Raw genomic sequence first — 19,555 nt, 5'->3', positions numbered from 1 at the left:
ACTTGAGGAGTTCCCCTACATTCTGGGGGACCTGAACTCAGGCCATCCAAGGACATGTGGTTTTGATGTAGAAAGGGGAAGGATTTCAGGACTTGATGTAAGAGACAGATTTGGAGGTTTAAGAAAGATATTTTAATCCAGACTTTAAGAAGGAGCGTAAGACAGTGAGAGGCACTTAGAATGTAAGACACAGAACTGGAAAGATGGCTCAGCAGTTAAGAGCTCTGACTGCTCTTCCAGAAGACCCGGGTTCAATTCCCAGCAGCTACTAACTGTCTGTAACTCCAAGATCTGACACCCTCACACAGACATACATGCAGTCAAAACTGGTGGCACACACCTTTAATCCCAGCACTTGGGAGACAGAGGCAGGCAGATCTCTGTGAGTTTAAGGCAAGCCTGGTCTACAAGAGCTAGTTCCAGGACAGGCTGCAAAGAGAAACCCTGTCTCGAAAAGCAAAACAAACAAACAAAAGCTAAAGAAAAAACAGTAAATACTTAAAAAAGAAAGTAAGGCACATCCCAGAGCATAGGTGTGGGCTTCTTCAAGGGAGAGTCTGTTTACTAAAAGACTTTTAACACAGAGAGACACACTCAGGGCAAGAGGAAGACATCCCCAGATGTGGGTCTGGACTCTTCAGGAGCTGTAGTGAAGACAGCATTAGCCTTCTGTACCACTTGGGTGGCTCTCAAGTTACCGTTCAAAGGTTACTACGAACCTTTCCCTCCCCTTTGCTTTTTGATAAGTGTGATTATAGGGTGGATCTAGACGTGCCCACAAAGAAATTATAATCCGATGAGATAGAACTTCATGAAGGGTTTCTGTGCGAAAATTGCAGGTTGACAGCTGGGACGGGGAAGAGGCTTTTCAGCAATTGTTAACTGTGCTGGCGGTCTTCCTTGCCAATGTCTCCAGGGTGTGGAGGGCTCATCCCTCAGGTCTTTCTCCCATCAATGGATGAGGCATCTAGCTGGGTTAGTTAGATGCCAGGACTGCCCTGAAGTCTCTCAAAGCCCTAGGTCAGTGCAAGCTGCTTCTCTATAGACAGAACGCGGCCAGGCTGCGGAGTGCCGCCCGCATGGGTGGGGCGGGGTGTTCACTAAAGACGCTCCTCTTTGTTCTCCATTACCCTCTTGGGCGGGTGGCATGAATGTCTGGAGCTGGAGAACATATGGCTGACCGTTGGCAAGTGCTCAGGGCACCTTGTTATGCTGGATGGTGTCATCTGGCTTTGAACCAGGCACTCACTTAAGCCCTCATTGTTGGTTAATCTCTGCCTGGGGAAACTTCACCCATTTTGCTAGGAGGAGGTGGAAAGGTGGCTTTCTGGCTGTGGCAGGGATGAGTGAAGCTGGATGGCTCCCCGCTGGCTCAGCCAGTGTCACCTTTGGATCCCAGCTGGCAGCGGGAGCCCCAGACAGTTCTGACAGGAGATATGAAGGGCTGGCCTTGGCAGTATCTGGGGCGCTGAGTCAGGAGCTCCCAAGCCCAGCTGCTTCCTACACTCTGGCTACTTGAGAGCCTTAGCTAGAAGACTCCAGCTTGTGTCATCGCACAGAGCAGGGTGGTTGCTGGCTACTATTTTGCTCCCACAGACATTGGACAATGGAGACGGTTTTGGTTGTGACAGCACAGCGGGGAGGCGTGGGTTCTCTCCACTGGGTAGAAGCCAGGTATGCTTTGCAATGCCCCACAGTGAGCCACCTCCTGCAGGTCCCAGGTCCCCAGTGTCAGCCCTGCCCTTTGAAGTTGCCGTTTGATGTCGCCCCAGAAGCGAAGTTAGAGGACTCAGACTTTGGGTCCTGGTCAGCGGAAGAATTCGTACACATTCTTCATGAGCCCTGGAGGTGAAACCAGCAGGGGCAATACAAGGTCACCAACCAACTCACCTTGTGATTCTAACCAAGCTTTGGTGAGGCTTCCATTCAGGCACTGAATGCACCTGCCTGTGGATTTCTTGCAGAGTGTTTAGTGAGCTATACAAACAGACTGTGATGGTTTTGGCTCTGGGTAAGCAGTAACTCAACATTCCTGCAGCCAGTGCGCTTGGTAACCCCATGGTTAGCAGGTGGCTACACAGCTCTTGAAAGAGGAGGTAGTTTCGTCCTTTACAGCGTGTCTCTATCTCCCTTGACCTTATTCTCCCTCTGGGTTTTGAGGAAGTCATGTAAGGAAGTTTTCTTCTTTTGGATAATCTCATACTAAAATAAAACAATTTGTATGAAAAATCATAATTGTAACTCCTTTAAAAAAAGCTTTTCAAAGATCGATATGAAGGGGCTGGAGGGGTGGCTCATTGGTTGAGTACATTTGGCTCTTTCAGAGGACTCAAGCCACCTGTAACTTCAAGTCCAGAGGATCTGATACTCTCTCTTAGCCTCTGTGGACACCTGCACTCATGTGCACATATATTCAGATAACATACATGTATATAGTTTTTAAAATGCACAAGAAAAATAGATATAAAGCTGAACATGGTCCTCTCCCTCCTTCCCTTCACCCTCTCTCCCTCCTTCCTTCCCTCTCTCCTGCCCTTCTCTCTCTCTCTCTCTCTCTCTCTCTCTCTGTCTCTCTCTCTCTCTCTCTCTCTCTCTCTCTCTCTCTCTCTCTTTCTTTCTTTCTTTCTTCCCACACGGTTTTTGTCCGGACCTCACTCTGTAGACCAGGCTGGCCTTGAACTCAGAGACCCACCTGCCTCTGCCTCCCAGCATTTGTGATTAAAAGTGTGCAACTCAATGCCCAGCTTGGCATTGCATCTTTATAATCTAGTACTTATGAGTTAGAGACAGGAGGCTCTGAAGCTCAGTGTCATCCTTAGCTACATAGCAAGTTCAAAGCCACGTTGGGCTGCATGAGATCCGGCCTCAAAAGCAGACGGGACCTGGAGAGGTGGCTCAGTGGTCAAGGGCACTGGTTGCTCTTGCGCAGGACTCAGGTTCAGTTCCCAGGTCCCACACAGTGACTCCCAGCGACCTGTAACTCCAGTTTCAGGGGATTTTTCTCCAGTGCCATTTTTTGACCTCCATCGTATGATACACAAATATACATGCAGGCAAAACACCAATATACTTAAAATAAAAATAACCTCCAAAAAAATCTGTACAAATTTTTAATACTTAAAAAAAACCGAATTGCATAAATTCGCATGAGATGAATTGAACCCCGAATCTCTGGGATAAAGTCGACTTAATCAAGGTGGATGATATTTTTGATGTGTTGTTGGATTTGTCTTGCCAGTATTTTATTGAGTATTTTTGCATCCATGCTCATGAGTGAGATTGGTCTGTGATTCTCTTTCTTGATTGAGTCATTGTGTGATTTTGGTATCAGGGTAACTGTAGCCTCATAAAAAGAGTTTGTCAATGTTCCTTCTGTTTTTATTATGTGTAACAGTTTGAAGAGTATAGGTATTAGCTCTTCTTGGAAGTTGTGGTAGAATTCTGCACTATAACCATCCAGTCCTTTGCTTTTTTTTGGTTGGGAGGGTTTTGATGACAGCTTCTATTTCCTTGTAGTTTTTAGGTCTAATTTTGCTCACCTGGTCTTGATTTAATTTTGGTATATGGTACCTATCTAAAAAACAGTCCATTTCGTTTCCATTTTCTAATTTTGTGGAGTTCAAGTTTTTGTAGTGTGACCTAATGATTCTCTGAATTTCCCTAGTTTCTGTTGTTATGTCCCCCTTTTCAATTCTGAATTTGTTAATTTGGATGTTCTCTCTCTGCCTTTTGATTAGTTTGGATAAGGGTTTGTCAATCTTGTTGATTTTTCTCAAAGAACCAGCTCTTTGCTCTTTGTATTGTTTTTCTTTTTTTCTATTTTTGTTGATTTCAGCCCCCAATTTGATTATTTGCTATCTTCTACTCCTTCTGGGTGAGGCTGCTTCTTTTTGTTCTAGAGCTTTCAGGTGTGCTCTCAAGTCAGAAATGTGACTTTCTCCAGTTTTTTTATGTGGACACTTAGTGCTATGAACGTTCCTCGTAGCACTGCTTTCATAGTGTCCCATAGGTTTGGCTATGTTGTGCCTTCATTTTTGTTGAATTCTAGGAAGTTTTTAATTTCTTTCTTTCTTTATTCCTTGACCTAGAGGTGATTTAGTAGTTCACTGTTTCATTTCCATGAGTTTGTAGGCTTTCTGAGAGTAGTATTGTTATTAAATTTTTACTTTAATCCAATAAAAAGGGGATTACTCCATTTTTTTTTAATCTGTGGAGGTTTGCTTTGTTACCGAGTATGTGATCAATTTTAGAGAAGGTTCCATGAGGTGCTGAGAAGAAGGTATATTCTTTTTTGTTTGGGTGGCATGTTCTATAGATGTCTGCTAAGTCCATTTGATTCATTACATCTGTGAGTTCTCTTGTTTCTCTGTTAAGTTTCTGTCTTGTTGATCTGTCCATTGGGGAGAGTGGAGTGTGTTGAAGTCTCCTACTATTGGTGTGTGAGGTTTGATGTGCGATTTAAGCTTTAGTAATGTTTGTTTTCCATTTGTGGGTACTTTTGTATTTGGCCATAGATGTTCAGGATGGAGACTGCATCTTGATGAACTGTTCCTGTTATGAGTATAAAGGTCCTTCTCTATGCCACCTGACTGATTTTAGTTTGAAATCTATTTTGTTAGATATTAGTATAGCCACCCCCACTTGTTTCTTAGGTCATTTGATTGGAAAACCTTCTCCCAACCCTTTACTCTGAGGTAGGGTCTATCTTTGAGGTTGAGGTATGTTTCTTGTATCCAGCAGAATGTTGGATCCTGGTTTTGTATCCATTTTCTTAACCAGTGTCTTTATATAGGTGAATTGAGTCCATTGATATTAAGTGATATTAATGATCAATGGTGGTTATTCCAGTTTATGTTTTGATAGTAGTGTTTGTGTGTTTCTCCTCTTTGGTAACACTGGTGGGGGGTTATATGTTGCCTGTGCTTTGTGAGTACAATTAACTTTCTTGAGTTGGGGCTTTTCTTCTAGGACGTTCTGTGGGACTGGGTTTGTGGGTACATAATATTTAATTACTGTTTTTGTCATGGAATATCTTGTTTTCTCCATTGATGGTGATTGAAAACTTTGCTGGGTATAGTAGTCTATTTTTGCATCCCATGGTCTCTTTGTGTCTGCAGCACATCTGTCCAGGATCTTCTGACTTTCAAAGTTTCCATTGAGAAATTGGGTGTACTTCTGCTAGGTCTACCTTTATAAGTTACTTGACCTTTTCCCTTTGCAGCTCTTAATATTTTTTTCTTTATTCTGTATGTTTTGTGCTTTGATTATCATATGTCAAGTTGAATTTTTTTTTGTTTTTTGATGGAGTCTATTTGGTGGTCTGTAATCTTCTTGTATCTTCATACGTTCTTTAGGTTGGGAAAGTTTTCTTCTATGATTTTATTGAATATATTTTCTGTGCCTTTGAGCTGTATTTCTTCTCCTTCTTCTATCCCTATTATTCTTAAGTTTGTTCTTTTCATAGTGTCCCACATTTCCTGGATGTTTTGTGTTAAGAATTTGTTGGATTTAATGTTTTCTTTGGCCAATGAATCTATTTTTTTCTATTGTATTTTCAACACCTGAGATTCTTTCTTTTATCTCATGTATTCTGTTTGTTATTCTTGTCTTTGTAGTTCCTGTTCATTTACCCAGATTTTCCATATCCAGAATTCCCTTGGTTTGTGTTTTCTTTATTACCCCTATTTCAGTCTTCAAGTCTTGACCTATTTACTTCACTTGTTTGATTGTTTTTTCTTGATTTTCTTGGGTTTCTTTGAATGATTAATTAATTTCTTCCAATTTTTTGTTTGTCTTTTCTTCTGTTTCTTTAAGGGAGTGTTTCTGTTTCCTCTTTAAAGGTATCCTTCATTTACATATAGTTGAGTTTAAAGACGTTTTCTTCTTTTTTTGTGTTAGGATGACCAAGCCTTCCTGTTTTGTTTTTGCTTGGTTCTGGTGTTACCATGTGGTTTTTTTAGGTTGTTGGAGGAATTCTTGCCTTGGTGTCTACCCATCTCTTCCTTCAAATGAGGCTTTATTTCTTTGTGTCTTGGTCCAATCTTTGGAGTGTTTGGGAGTTTTTCTTGGTCTGCTCTGTACTGTCTGTGTCTGTCTCAGAAAGCCTCTGAGGTCTCTCTAAGCCTGCTTTTTTGGTCTTCTCTCCTTGTTCGCTCTCTTGGTCCTCCCACTTGGTCCCCTTAGTGTTGTAGAAAGCTCTTGGTCCCCTCAGTATTGTAGCAAGCTCTTACTTAGTTCATAGGCTGGGTGGGGCAAGTAGCTTAGAGGGTCCAGTAGATGGAACTGGTTTTGGGGAGCCTACCTGCAGGACATTCTTCTACTGGCTGGCTAGAAAAGCCAAGGGATTTGGGGAAGCTGTTTTGTCCCACTGTGGAGGCCCTAGAGAGTGGGGTGTCCTGCTGCGTGGCTGTTCACTCACCTCTTAAGTCCCCTTAGTATTGGAGCAATCTGTGTTTCAGAGTGCAATAGAGGTTGCAGGAGTATAGGCGTGTTTGTCTCATTTTCATTCTAGTTGGTAAAAATTATCACAAAGTGATAGAGGGGCAACATTTTGAAATGTGCCATAAAGTAGGTTGAAAATCAGTACTCATTAATTATGCTTTTTAAAACAGAGTCATTTGTCCCAGGCTCGTGTAGAACTCTTTTTTTAAATTAAATTTATTCATTGTGAATGTTTTGGCTACTTGTATATATACGTACCACTTGTGTTCTTGGCGCTGTGGAGGTCAGAAGAGGCATTGGATTCCTTGGAACTGAAGTTTGTGATTGTGACCCATCATTTAGGTGCTGGGGACAGAGCCCTGATCCTCTTATGTAGCAACAAGTGCTCTAGCCCAGCCAGGGCTCTTGATATTCCTGTCTTATCCTCTCTAGTACTGATGCTTTAGGGATGTTTGATCTTTTTCTGTTATTTTTGATATTCAGATTACATTGAAACATTAAGTGGCGCTCATAGAAATGGAGCCAAAATTTAGTTCTGATTCTGCTTTTGATCTTAAGGACCTCAAATTTGCTCATCTATTATATTTCCATCTTCTCATCTGTCAAATTGGAAAAATAAAGTAACTTTTATTTATCTCTCAAAGTTGTTGAGGAAAAATAAATTTGTTTTATTGACATTTACATTAAAAGTAAGAAAATGTTATTAGTATTTTGTGTCATAATTTCTGTTGGTCTTTATATTTACAGTCAAGGGTAGTTTTTCTCTCTTTGGTGATAATGAAACTGAGCTAATAAAATATTTTAAGTTTTAATCTTAATTTTCAAATTGCCTTTTAAGTAAGCATAGTGCTTAGTTATTTTGAATAATAGTATGACTTTTTATTTTCCCTAATTCTAAACCAACTTTGTTTGGAACCTTTGTGATGCTTCATTTCCTGATGTTGCCCTTTGTCCTTCTAAATCTGGAATATGACTGAAATAGTTTTGCAGTGAACTCAGAGTAAAGTTCCTTTTCAGAATAAAAGTTTTTGCTGTATAGTAAAAGTAGGATTTAAGGATGTTTTATTTAGATAAAAAGTAATGTACTTTCTTTTATTTGGATTTTGAAAAATTGTACTGGTGGGTTTTAGCTATGTTTGTTTCAGGTCCTGGATACTTTACATCAGAAGACCTGGAGCTTGTCTTTAGGAAACGAATATTACCTCTGTGGTTTTGTCTGTGCTCATCATGTACTACTCTTTCAGAATGTTAAAATGGCATGAAAACTTTTTATTGTTGGCCTGGTCGTGGTGGCACACATCTTTAATCTGTACGTTCAGGATGCATAAACAGATCTCTGAGTTCAAGACCAGCTTGGTCTACATGGAGAGTTTCAGACGAGCCTGGCTGTCTGAAAAAATTTGGGACCCTGTCTCAAAAAAATCACGTTTTGTTAAAAATTCTTTTGATTATCTAAAGTTCCCTAGTAGTTGATAGCATATATAGCACTTAATCTATGCTTTGGAAACTGATACTTTTGCAAAGTTAACTAGTATAAGATTACTAGGTTTCTAGGTGAGCATTTTGAGTTTTTGGTCCTTGAGGGATATTCAGGTACTTCAGAAGTAGATATGGAGTTCCAAAGGGAGGTTTGTGCTAGAAATAAATATTTGAGAGTTATATTAGAAATTATCTGTACATAAGAAGAAGAGGGTAAAAGTCAGGATGTTTTGGACCTGAAGAATTTCTGTTAGCAAGAGAAAAGTCCAATATTTTCATGCATTAGACATATAATAATATATGTTTAGGAGTTTGAATGGGAGACTAAGAGTGTTGGTGCCTCAGAAAGAAGAACGGTTTATGAAATAGTCCAGAAGAGTAAAATATAGCATTCAAGAAAAGCATTTGGAAGGGTGGGTGTAGTAGTGTACATTTTGTACATTTAGTACTCAGGAGGCTGAGAAAGGAGAATTCTGAGTTCCAGAACAAAATGAAAAACTAGGGCTGAGGAGGAGGCTCAGAGTCGGACATTCTTGTTTTGGAAGTGTAGATGCTAGAGTTCTGGTATTAGTGCACATCTGTAATCACAGTTTGCTACAGTGAGATGAGATAGGAGTTGGAGACAGGTGAACCAGTTAGCCTGTGCTCAGTGGTGAGTAAGAGACCCTACCTCAAGCGAGGTGGAAGGTAAGAAACTTTATATGGATGTTTGGTACACACACACACACACACACACACACACACACACACACACACGAGTCTCTCTTTCTCACACTCAAAAAAATTACTCCTCCAAACATTGTGGAGATTGTTGGTAGTTTCAGTAAAGCAGTCTAAAAAGAGTGATAATGAAAGATGTTAAAAGTAAAAGTTCTCTACTTATTTATTCATTTAATTGTATTAGGGAATGAATCCAGGCCCTCATGCATGCTAAACAGGTGCAGTACTATTGAGCTACAAACCCCTTGTTTTTCTCAATTTTGTTATTAAATTCAGAATTATATTGATTGCCATGCTGCTTTTATCATTTAGAAAGATTTCCTTTTGTTTTTTTTCTTTTTTTTTGCATCAAACTGGTCAAGAATATTGGTCTGTCTACCACATTTTGGCATCTAGAACATTGAAATAATTTGAAATTTCCAAATATCCTTCTGTAATTCTAGAGTGTATGATGTAAGGAATTTATTGCTCTATGAATTACATTCTCATAACTTTGTGTAACAATATTGTTTACTCACAAGATGATTGAAGTAGCTAACAAGTGAATATGAATAATACAAACTTTAAAGATTCTTACTTGTAAGTTAGGCATCCCAGAAAACAACCTCTGATAGTTCTCTGAAACTGCAATTTTAGAAATAAAGCTTTGCTCAGTTATTCTGTTTACATGTTGAGTTGCCCTTGCTACAACTTCTTTTCCTTTACTGCAAAATTACATGACAAATTTTCTGTAAGGGAGTTGGTGGCGGTGGCACACACCCTTAATACAAGCCATGGGGAAAAATGCAGGTAGATCTCCAAGTTCAAGGCAAACCTGGTTCCACATAGATATAGGTCAGTCATGACACTCTGTTTAAAAAAGCCAAAAAACCTTAAGCCCTCCAAAACCACACAAAGGTTTTTTTGTTTTGTTTTGTTTTTTGAGGCAGGATTTATCAGTGATTTTGGAGCCTGTTCTGGCATTCACTCTGTAGACTAGGCTGGCCTCAAACTCAGTGATCCACTTGCCTCTGCCTCCCAAGTGCTGGGATTAAAGGTGTGCACCACCATTGCCCAACTTAACAAAAGTTTTTACTGCAAAGTAATATATTGAAATCAAGAATCCATTCTATTACAGTTCACTTTCTTGATCACAATTATTCATATCCCTGCTATATGTAAAATACACTTTTTTATCTCCATAACTTAAAACCTCCTGTATTTATGTACGTAATCTAACCAGGATCTTGTGATGACACAGACAGACATCATCAAGTCCATTTGTGACTTCTCTTGATACTAAAGTCTAATTCAGAAGACACCATCAATATATGTCCACCACAAAGCCAACACAGAGTGTTAAAACTAAAATGGGAGCGCCCCAGTAAAAATTCAGGGAAGGGAAGAATGATACGCACATAAGTAGTAGTTCATGGCAACCCTGAAAACCAAGTAATCCCTGCTCCTTCTACCTCCAGAGAAACTGCTATGGTTTTGTAGTGCCAAGGTCACTCTTTTATTTCTTCTGCGGCTGTACTCTTGGAAATTCTTACTTTTGTATAATTTTCCTTTTTGTCTTTGTTTTTTTGAATCTGAAGTGGGTATAAGAGTCTGCTCTTTAGATTTGAAAGTCATTCAAGATGATGAATGTTCTGCTAAGTCTGCTTCTGGATCTCTCTTGTCTAGTGGTGTTGTCTAATACCTCCAGTGTATACTCTATTGGAATTAAGGAAACTGCCTGTTCCTTATTTTAGTATTAAAGACTGGGTTTTTCCACCATTGAAGACTCTGAAGCTAAGACACATATGTATGGGTTTGCATATGGCTACTTTTGACTTGGGTCAGTATAATTTATAATGATAGTTTTTATCTCTAGGTCTTCTGGTGCTGTTTGCATTATGGCGTGTTTGTCACTGTTAGAATATACCATGAGATTGTTGAGTATAATTTTGTATGAAAACATTGAGATTCAGATATCAGGTTATTCCTAAACTTCAGAAAAATGATAATTGGGTCGTAGATTTTATGTGTTTGTTGTTGGCATTCAGTAGTTAACAATTTTTTGCTTGTTTTGTTTTTGCTTTTTCAAGACAAGGTTTCTCCATATCCCTGCCTGGCCTGGAACTCACTTGCCTTTGCCTCCTGAGTGCTGGGATTAAAGGTGTGTGCCACCACTGCCTGGTGTCATTTTATCTTTTTATTCAATTGGTATGTTGTTATTGTTTTGTTTATTTTTAATTTTGTTTCTTGAGGTGGGGACTCACATTGTAGCTCTTGCTTGCCTGGAACTCAGTATTAGATCACACAGTCCTCTAACCTTTGCCTCCTGAATGCTGGGATTTAAGTATAGGTGATATTGAGTTGACCGTAGCGCTCTTGAAATACTCACTATATTCGTGTGTTGTGTTAGTAAATGTACAAATAGGGAGGTAAGACCATGCTGTGGTGTTTCAGTATACTGAACTTAATCACAAGAGTAGTGACTAAGAGGTAATCCTCTGCTCTGTTGGAAAACTGGTAAGGAGAACTCTGAGTGATCATATTTTTATTGTTCTATACTGAGGAAAAATAATACAATCACTGCTGTTTCTGATTTTGGGCTCCTTTGTATGCCCCTTAACAGCAAAGTGCAGTTCATCTACAAATTTTTCCAAGCTGTAAGAGATACTATTATTTTGTATGCTAACATTTTTATAGCCTTGACTTGATGGTTCCTGACTGAACCCATCCTTTTCTTTTTTAACCTACTAAATCCCTACCCCTGCTTGCGTGCATGGTTCACAGCCAGTATGGTGTAGTAGAATGGGCACCTGTTGGATTCATGTATCTTTGCAACGCTACAGTTTTTAGTTTATGACTTTGGACAAGTTATACATTCTTTTGTAATCTCTCAAATTAGGAAAACCAAACCCTTTCTGGATAGTGTAAAGTATAAATAAGAAAATAGATTAAGACCAGACACTGGCACACTCCTTTAATCCCAGCATTTAGAGGCAGAGATGGGCGGATCACTGTGAGTTTGAGGCCAGCCTGGTCTACAGAGCAAGTTCCAGGACAGGCTCCAAAGCTACAGAGAAACCCTGTCCCAAAAAGCAAAGAAAAACAAACAAGCAAAAAAAGGATAAAGGTTAAAAATGCCTGCTGTTCCAGGCCTTTTTCAGTAAATAGAGGATACTTTTTAGTTGCAGGGTTTCTCTGTAGCTTTGGGGCCTCTCTTGAAACTTGCTCTGTAGACTAGGCTGACTTCAAACTCACAAAATCGTTTGCCTCTGTGTTCTGAGTGCTGGGATTACAGGCATGCATCACCACCGCCCAGTGAGGATACTTTTATACTTCTTAAATGAAACAGTACCTTTCTTCTTTGTGATTATTCAGTTTCCTAGGAGAATTCTGTGCTTTCCCAACACTTGGTAGTATTGATCTTTGGAGTCAGAATAAGGGCTTAAAATGTAGAGTATTGGTGTAGAATTTGAACCAGATACTAGAGAGTTGCTAAATAAAATATGAAGAGAAATGCATTAATTTTTTACTTTGTGTGTGTGTGTGTGTGTGTGTGTGATTGTTTTGTGCCTAACTTTTACCAAGAAGTAATCCTCTGCTTATTTTTCTTTTAAAGCAACTACTAAGGAGAACCCTGGGTACTTGTACTTTTGGAGTTCTAGCCCTAGTGGGTAAATAAATGAATAAATAGACAAATAACATTCTAATTTGAAACATAAAAAGCAAGTAATAAGTATTAGAAAATGTCTCATGGTACTATTCTTTGTCTAAAATATTTATATCTTCTGATTTCTCTTGTGAAGTAGATAGTGGTAATTTATAGGCTGATTTTGAACCAATATAGTAATAGAAAAACAAATCTTCAAAGGTCAGCAATTGCTATCTATTCTGGGAACATTCTTTGAGATTCTGGATTATAGCATAATGCTTTTATTTTAGGAAAACAAATAACTTTGCTAGTGATCCCTTTGCCTTAGATCAGTGCTTAAGCTATGATGTTTAATGATTAAGTGTTTATACTCCTAAATGACATGTTGAAATTTGACTGCCATAAAGAAGTGTTGAAGAGACAAAGGTGAGGGGGATGCTCAGATTACAGATGTGATCCTGTGAATGGCTATTGTTCCCACTTAGGTAATTACTTAGGTGTGAAAGCATTGCTTTTCTGACAGATAATATTGTGATGATCTTCTAATTTCAGAAAGATCCAGATTACCTGAGACTACGGTTGGACAATTTTGTTTTAAGTTATGAACAATTTTTAGATGTTGACTTTGAAAAGCTTCCTACCAGGTATGTAGAAACACTGGTTTATTACCATTGGGTGAGATTACTAATTTTTTGGCAAAAGAAATTTATTAATGTAAGACCAGCAGCTATGCTAACAGCTTGATAGGACAAGGACAGCTAGATCAGGCTGGCCTTCAACGTGAAGATCTAACCAGGAAGTTAAGGAAAATTCCAGTGAAAATTAGATGACTTTTATGGAATAATTTGATTTTTAAATAGCCGAAATTGGGGCTGGAAAGGTGGCTCAGTAGTTAAGAGCACTAACTTCTCTTCCAGAGGACCTGGGTTCAATTCCCAGCACCCTTATGGCAACTAACAACTATCTGTAACTCAAAGATCTGACGCCCTCACACAGACAAACATGCAAGCAAAATGTCAACATACATAAAATAAAAATAAATAAAATACCTGAAATTATATTAAAAGAAAAAAGCCTGAAAAAATAATGTAAAATTGCAGGCTATGACCTGAGAGCATAATCACAAATACCTAAGTTAATTTAAATAGACTAAGGATGTTTCTCTGGCCATTGCCAGTATCTTCAGAGTAGTAGTATGGTAGTATGATCCTTACTTGTGAAGTACTCTCAGTTAGTATCAATGACCTAAAATCTAACTTTCTATGCAAAACCCACATGAAGGAAGTCCAAGAAAACTATTTCTGAATGGAAAAATCTTACAGAGTTAAAATGGTTTTGAAAAGCATGGGGACCTGAATCATGTGCTTTTGGGTTTCAAATTCACACCTACACCAGTTCTCTCATCAGTGAAAGGGAGTAATTACAATACCCACCTTGTCAGACTCTAGTTATCAAATGAGATAGTGCCGGTTTGTGCTAACACAATGGTAATCACATAACCACCTCAAATCAATAAAAAATAAAATCATAAAAGGCTGCTGAAAAAAGTTTAATGTCCTCACAAAAGAGTCCTTAAGCCAAAAACAGCATTAAAGGTCAACTGTTTCCAAGTAAAATGGCTTCATGGTTAAAGCATAGGCCATGTGATCTGGCAGACCTAAATACAACCCTAGGTAGCTATGGAAAGGTGGAGAGAGAAACCCAAATCCACAAAGCTGTCCCCAGACCTCTATAAAAATATTATGGCACCCGTGTGTCCCACACATCCTAAACACACACACAAAGTTTTATTTTCCTTTTATAGGCACAATCTTACCTATATAATTTTGAGATCATTGAAGATAATATCAAAAAACACACTGTTAAATTTTTAATAGTTGGCCAGTGGTCAGTGTACTCAAATCTGAAAAACTATGGAAAATATAAAATCTCTTACATGTTTTTAAAATTCAGTATTGGGAGGTTGTTAGGGTGTTTTGTTTTGAGACAGGAGCTCTCTATGCAGTCCTGGCTTTCCTAGAACTCTCTTAGGATGGACTTGAACTCTCTCTCCATCTGCCTCTGCTCTCAAGTGCTGGCACTAAAGGCATGTTCCATCACACCTGCCAATTCAGGATTATTAATATGAACAAACACACTAGGCATTTGAGGTCTTAATGCTGGATACAAAATTTTATAATCACGTACAGAAATAAAAGCAATTACCTTTGTACAATAAAGCATCCAAAGTTCAAAGAGCTTCTCTCTGGCTGCCATTCTGGCTTTCCACTTTGGCACTTCAGTATTTCCTCAAAGAGAAGGTTCAAGACCACAGCACGTTGTTTTATTTTTCAAGTCTCTCAGCCATTGCAGTAAAACTCAAAGCAGTGGGATAAACAAGTAAGTGAAACAAATAGAACTGTCTCGGGTCAGTAAAGGTCAATTTCAGCAGCCACTCTTCTAACACATCTTCATCAGTAGTAGCTGGGCTTGCAAAGAAGTCTGTGAAATACAAAAATACCCAACGTTTTTTTGCATCCTTTTTTTTAATCCAAATATTTGTCTGCCTTGCTTACCCAATAAAAGGGATAAATTTCTAATCTGATTGGATCTCACAGAAGCTGTTTTGCACACCGCGACTAAAATCAACATAAAGTACTAAAATCTTCCAGGCATGTTCACCACCAAAACTACAATAGATGGGAAGAAAAAACTACTCCCTAGTAACGTGTTTTCTTTTAACCTTACTTAGCCCTGGATGTCCTGTAGCTAAAACTCTGTGATTCTGCCTGTGGACCAGAATTCTGCTAAGGCCAGGGTCAACCCGAAGCCGAGCCGGCAGGTGGGGGAGGCGGGACAGCGAGGACAGCACAGGCGGAGGCGGGACAGCAAGGACAGTGATGACAGCCTCAGCACAGAGGCCCCGCCCCCCGCATGCTTGCACAGCCGCAGCCGCAAAGGCTCCTGGGCTCTCTAAGCAGCCAGCGCCAGCCTGGGCACTCAGGCCGGTATTTTCCCAGCTGGACGTGAGGACCCACGTGCTGAAGTCGGGCCCCTCCCCTGCTCGGTGGGGCTGACAGAACTTCCTTCGCCTAGCCCCTGGCATTGACTCTACAGATCAGCTGAGGGCCAGGGACTCTATGGTGACATCTAGAGAGGATTTCGATTTGATTTCTTTTTGGCAATGCGATTGGTCCTGGGACACATCTCCAAGACAAAAATCTTTTCCTTTACGTGTGTTGGTGCCTTTGTACTATGTCTGTGACTATTCCAAGGATATTGCTCAACCAAAAACTTAGAATCACTTCTGTCTTTCAAAAAAAGAAGCAAAGGGCAAGACTCTGTTTTATTAGCCCCACACAACATTCATAAGGGGTTTTTTGTTTGTTTGTTTGTTCGTTTGTTTGTAAGGAGGAGAAAAGCGTAAGATTAACGATCTTTTGCATCTAAGAATTTGAAACGCTATTGTGAAAACGTTCAAGCATATACAGAACTCAATGTTATAGCTCAACTTAGTATCTGAGATACCCTGTGTGTGATTCCCATCAAGCACAATGAAGTAAATTTAGCAAAGTGAACATCCATAAGTAATCACTTAGCTTCAGAAATGATCAAAGACAGCCCTAAAGGCATAGGTCTGTGATCCCAGCACTTGGGAGATGGAGGCAGAGAGATCAGGAGTCAAAGCCGGCTTTGGCTACATAGCAGCTCTGGGGACAACCTATGCCACATGAAAAGAAAAGATGAGAGGAGAGAAAGGGAGTAAGATGGCTTGCTGGGCAAGCCTGACCTCCTGAGACAAAAGATGGAGACAAGAGGGCCAGCTAGATTGTAATAACCTGTCTACAAACAAGAGACCCTGCCTCAACAAAATGGAAGGCGAGAACCTGCTCACAAAAATTAACCTCTGGCACGCACACACACACACACACACACACACACACACACACACAATAAATAAATAAATAAATACATACATACATAAATAAATAAATAAATAAATAAATAAATATAAAGCTATGAATGCCATCATGGGAGTTTCACCCTCATGACCTTTATTTTAAAAATCAACTAATGTCCCATTTTGCTGTGTGTGGTGTGTCCTTGTGCCACGTGTGTCTGTGCATCCTCAGAGGCCAAAAGACCAATGTCTGATCCCTCCAGAGCTAGGGAGTGGTGGCTGTAAGCCTTCGGACATGGGAATCAGGGACATTTTCTGGATGAGCAGCAATGCCTAACCACTGAGTCACCTTCCACCCTCTATTTTCATCTATCACAAATCTACAAACGTTTCTTGTCAAGAACCACAGAATAAATGTTTAAGCTTTGCAGACTATACCACAGCTTGGCTATCAAAAGGTGAAAGTAGATTGTGTGATACTGTCACCAAAATGCAGAGTTCCTTTAAACTGTCACAACAAACACCAATGAGTAGAAAACAGGGATTGAGGCATTAAGCCACTTTATTTAGAAACCTTGTGATCTGAGGAGACAACAGATTAGCATCCTCTATTTGCCTCCTGATTTCCAGCCAGTTGTCTTTAATGAAATGGAAACAGAGGCAGACAACCATTTCAAAGTTTAGTCTTCCTGCTCTGATCAGGTGGTCAGCCTTGCCTCTGAGAGTCACAGTGCTGCAGCTTCTCTCTGTGTGTCTCTTGTGCTTGCTGTGCAGCTGTGCAGTGTGTTCCCAAGGTCACAAAACCTTGTATTCTTCCCCTGGATCACCAAAACAAACAAACTCTTAGTAGTGCTGAGTCAGCTATTACAATGTGTACTTGCAAACTCTTTTCTACGATATGAAGTACAAATGTGGCTTTATAAGATGTGAAAATGCCCTGTCTGTCCCTCGTCTCCCCTGTCAATGTGCAAGTGTTCAATAAAACTCAGTTTTCATTGTTTGAGAGTTTTGCTAATACTGCCATATCTGTTTATTCACTATTGCCCTGAGCTGCTTACACTCAATCATGACAGAGTTAACCTTAGGCGTTTGTTTGCCTTGGCTAGCAGGTAGCAGCTGACTATGTAGACGAGGCTGGTCTTCAATTCATAGATATCTGCATGCCTCAGTCTCAGAGTGATGGGATTAAAAACAAGCAATACCACATCCAGCTTAGCTTTCTTTAAAGATTTTATTTTATGTGACGTGTATGTCTGTGTACTTTGTATGTCTGTGTACCACATATGTTCGTGCAGTGCCTACAGAGGGCCTGGACTTACAGGCAGGTATTTGCTATCATATGTGTGCTTGGAACTGAAGCAAGATCTTCTGGGAAACAGCCATCTCTCCAAACCCACCTTCAGCTTTTCATACAAAACCACATTTTAAATTGTACTTTCTCCTTTGTCATCTAGCAAAGGTTTTTCCACTCAAGACAGCTTTATGACTGAGAACGTTTTACCTGAGCCTGGGTGAGGTGGGATTCCGCTCTGTATGCTGTGATTACAATTAATGAATAAAGAAACTGCTTTGGACCTATAGCAGGGCAGAATTTAGTTGGGTGGGGAAAACTCAACTGAATACTGGGAGAAGAAAGGAAGTGGAGACAGAGAGAAGCCATGGAGCTGATGCTGGAGACAGACGCACTGGAAGCTTGCCTTGCCAGTAGGCCACGAGCCTCATGGTAAAATATAAAATCATGGAAATTTGTTAAATTAAGATGTAAAAGCTAGCCAAGAAGAAGTTAGAGCTAATAGGCCAAGCAGTGATTTAGTTAATGTAGTTTCTGTGTGGTTATTTCAGGAGTCTGGGCAGCCAGGAAATGAACAAGCAGCCTCCTTACAACACCTGGGTATATAATTACATAAAATAGTTATACAAGTTAAACATTTACTGACGATAAATAATACTGAAATTTATTTTAAAACCTCTCTTGTATACATGATAAAATTATATCATTTTTAAAGACAAAAGCCATTTTGTATATCTTACATAATATTAAATATTAGCTGAGTATTTAATGCTGCTCAGCACATAGAATCTTCAATGTTAATTTTTGTACTTTTTTTTGAGACAGAGTTTCTCTATATAGCTCTAGCTGTCCTGGAACTAGCTCTGGAAACCAGGCTGGCCTCAGACTCACAGACATCCTCCTGCCTCTGCCTCCCAAGTGCAAGGATTAAAGACATGCACCACCAACGCTGGATTTCATATTTATTTTTACAGTTGCTTTACATTTTAATTTTATAATCATCCATTCTGAGAGTATTGATTCTCACAAATATATAGTACAAAATAGCAGAAGTGGGCTGGTAGAATGGGGGCTCAGTGCTTGCTGCACAAGTTCGAGGGCCTGACTCTGAATCCTCAGAACCTACAGAAAACCAGATGTGGTAGTGCATGCCTGTGCATCCTAGTGTCCCTGTGGAGCTGAGACTAAGGGGTGAGACAGGAGAATTTCTCTTTTTCCCCCCAAGCAGGGTTTCTCTCTGTAACAGTCCTGTGCTGTGAGAGCACATTCTGCTCCTTCAGCCAATAGCCTGTAAGATACCAGCCCACTTGGCCATAGTCTCTTATACTCTAAAAGCAGCAGTGAATGTGCGCCTGCTCTCTTGCTTCTGGCTGCTAGGCTCTGTTCCTGTTCATGCAGAGGCCTGTTATATAGGACAATGACCTGTAAGTTTTTCCCTTAAATAAATAACCCTTTTACTATTCATAATTCTGAACTGGTGTGGGATGGTTTTGTGACTATGTCATCAGTCCTGGCTGCCCTGGAACTCAATTTGTACACCGGGCTGGCCGTCAACTCATAGAGATCTTCCCATCTCTGCCTCCCAAGTGCTGGGATAAAAGGAGTGTACCACCACCTCCAGCTGACAAAAGAATTTCTTAAAGCTAGATGGCCAGTTAGCCTGGGGTACACAGCAGAGAGAAAACATCAAGATACCCCGTATCAAACAAGATGAAAAGAGAAGACAGACACTCAAAGTTCTCTGACCTCTACGAGAATGCCATGGCATATGTAAGGATACACACACACACACACACACACACACACACACACACACACACACATTTGAAATGGCAGAAGTATGTTTACAAGCCTTTTAAAATTTGTTGAAAATTCTGCCCTAATTCTAATTCAAAATTCCTTTCATGATTTTTTTTTTTTGAGACTGGGTTTCACACATACAAGGCTGACCTCAAACTAGCTAATAATAACTTTGGATACCTAATCTTCCACCTCCTGAGTGCTAGGATTATGAGAGTGCTCTACTAAGTCTAGTTTACATGGTGTTGGAATTGAACCTGAGGCTTCGTGCGTGCTAGGCAAGCATGTTATACCAACTGAGCCAAATCTCCAATCT

At 39.9% G+C, this 19,555-nt stretch overlaps 1 long non-coding RNA gene across 3 annotated transcripts in view; it reads right to left on the bottom strand.

The window, feature by feature from the left end:
- LOC148123223 (uncharacterized) overlaps window positions 1-14,746 on the bottom strand; it is a 93,439-nt gene extending 78,693 nt beyond the window's left edge. For all 3 annotated transcript variants that reach the window (XR_015737256.1, XR_015737257.1, XR_015737255.1), the window contains exon 1: window positions 14,474-14,746. This is a non-coding gene — a long non-coding RNA (uncharacterized LOC148123223). The remainder of the gene's footprint in view (window positions 1-14,473) is intronic.
- Between the last annotated feature and the right edge of the window lie 4,809 nt (window positions 14,747-19,555).

This window comes from Myodes glareolus, chromosome 1, assembly GCF_982192425.1.
Source record: "Myodes glareolus chromosome 1, mMyoGla1.1, whole genome shotgun sequence".
NCBI lineage: Eukaryota > Metazoa > Chordata > Mammalia > Rodentia > Cricetidae > Myodes > Myodes glareolus.
This window is presented reverse-complemented; position numbering and strand designations above follow the sequence as displayed.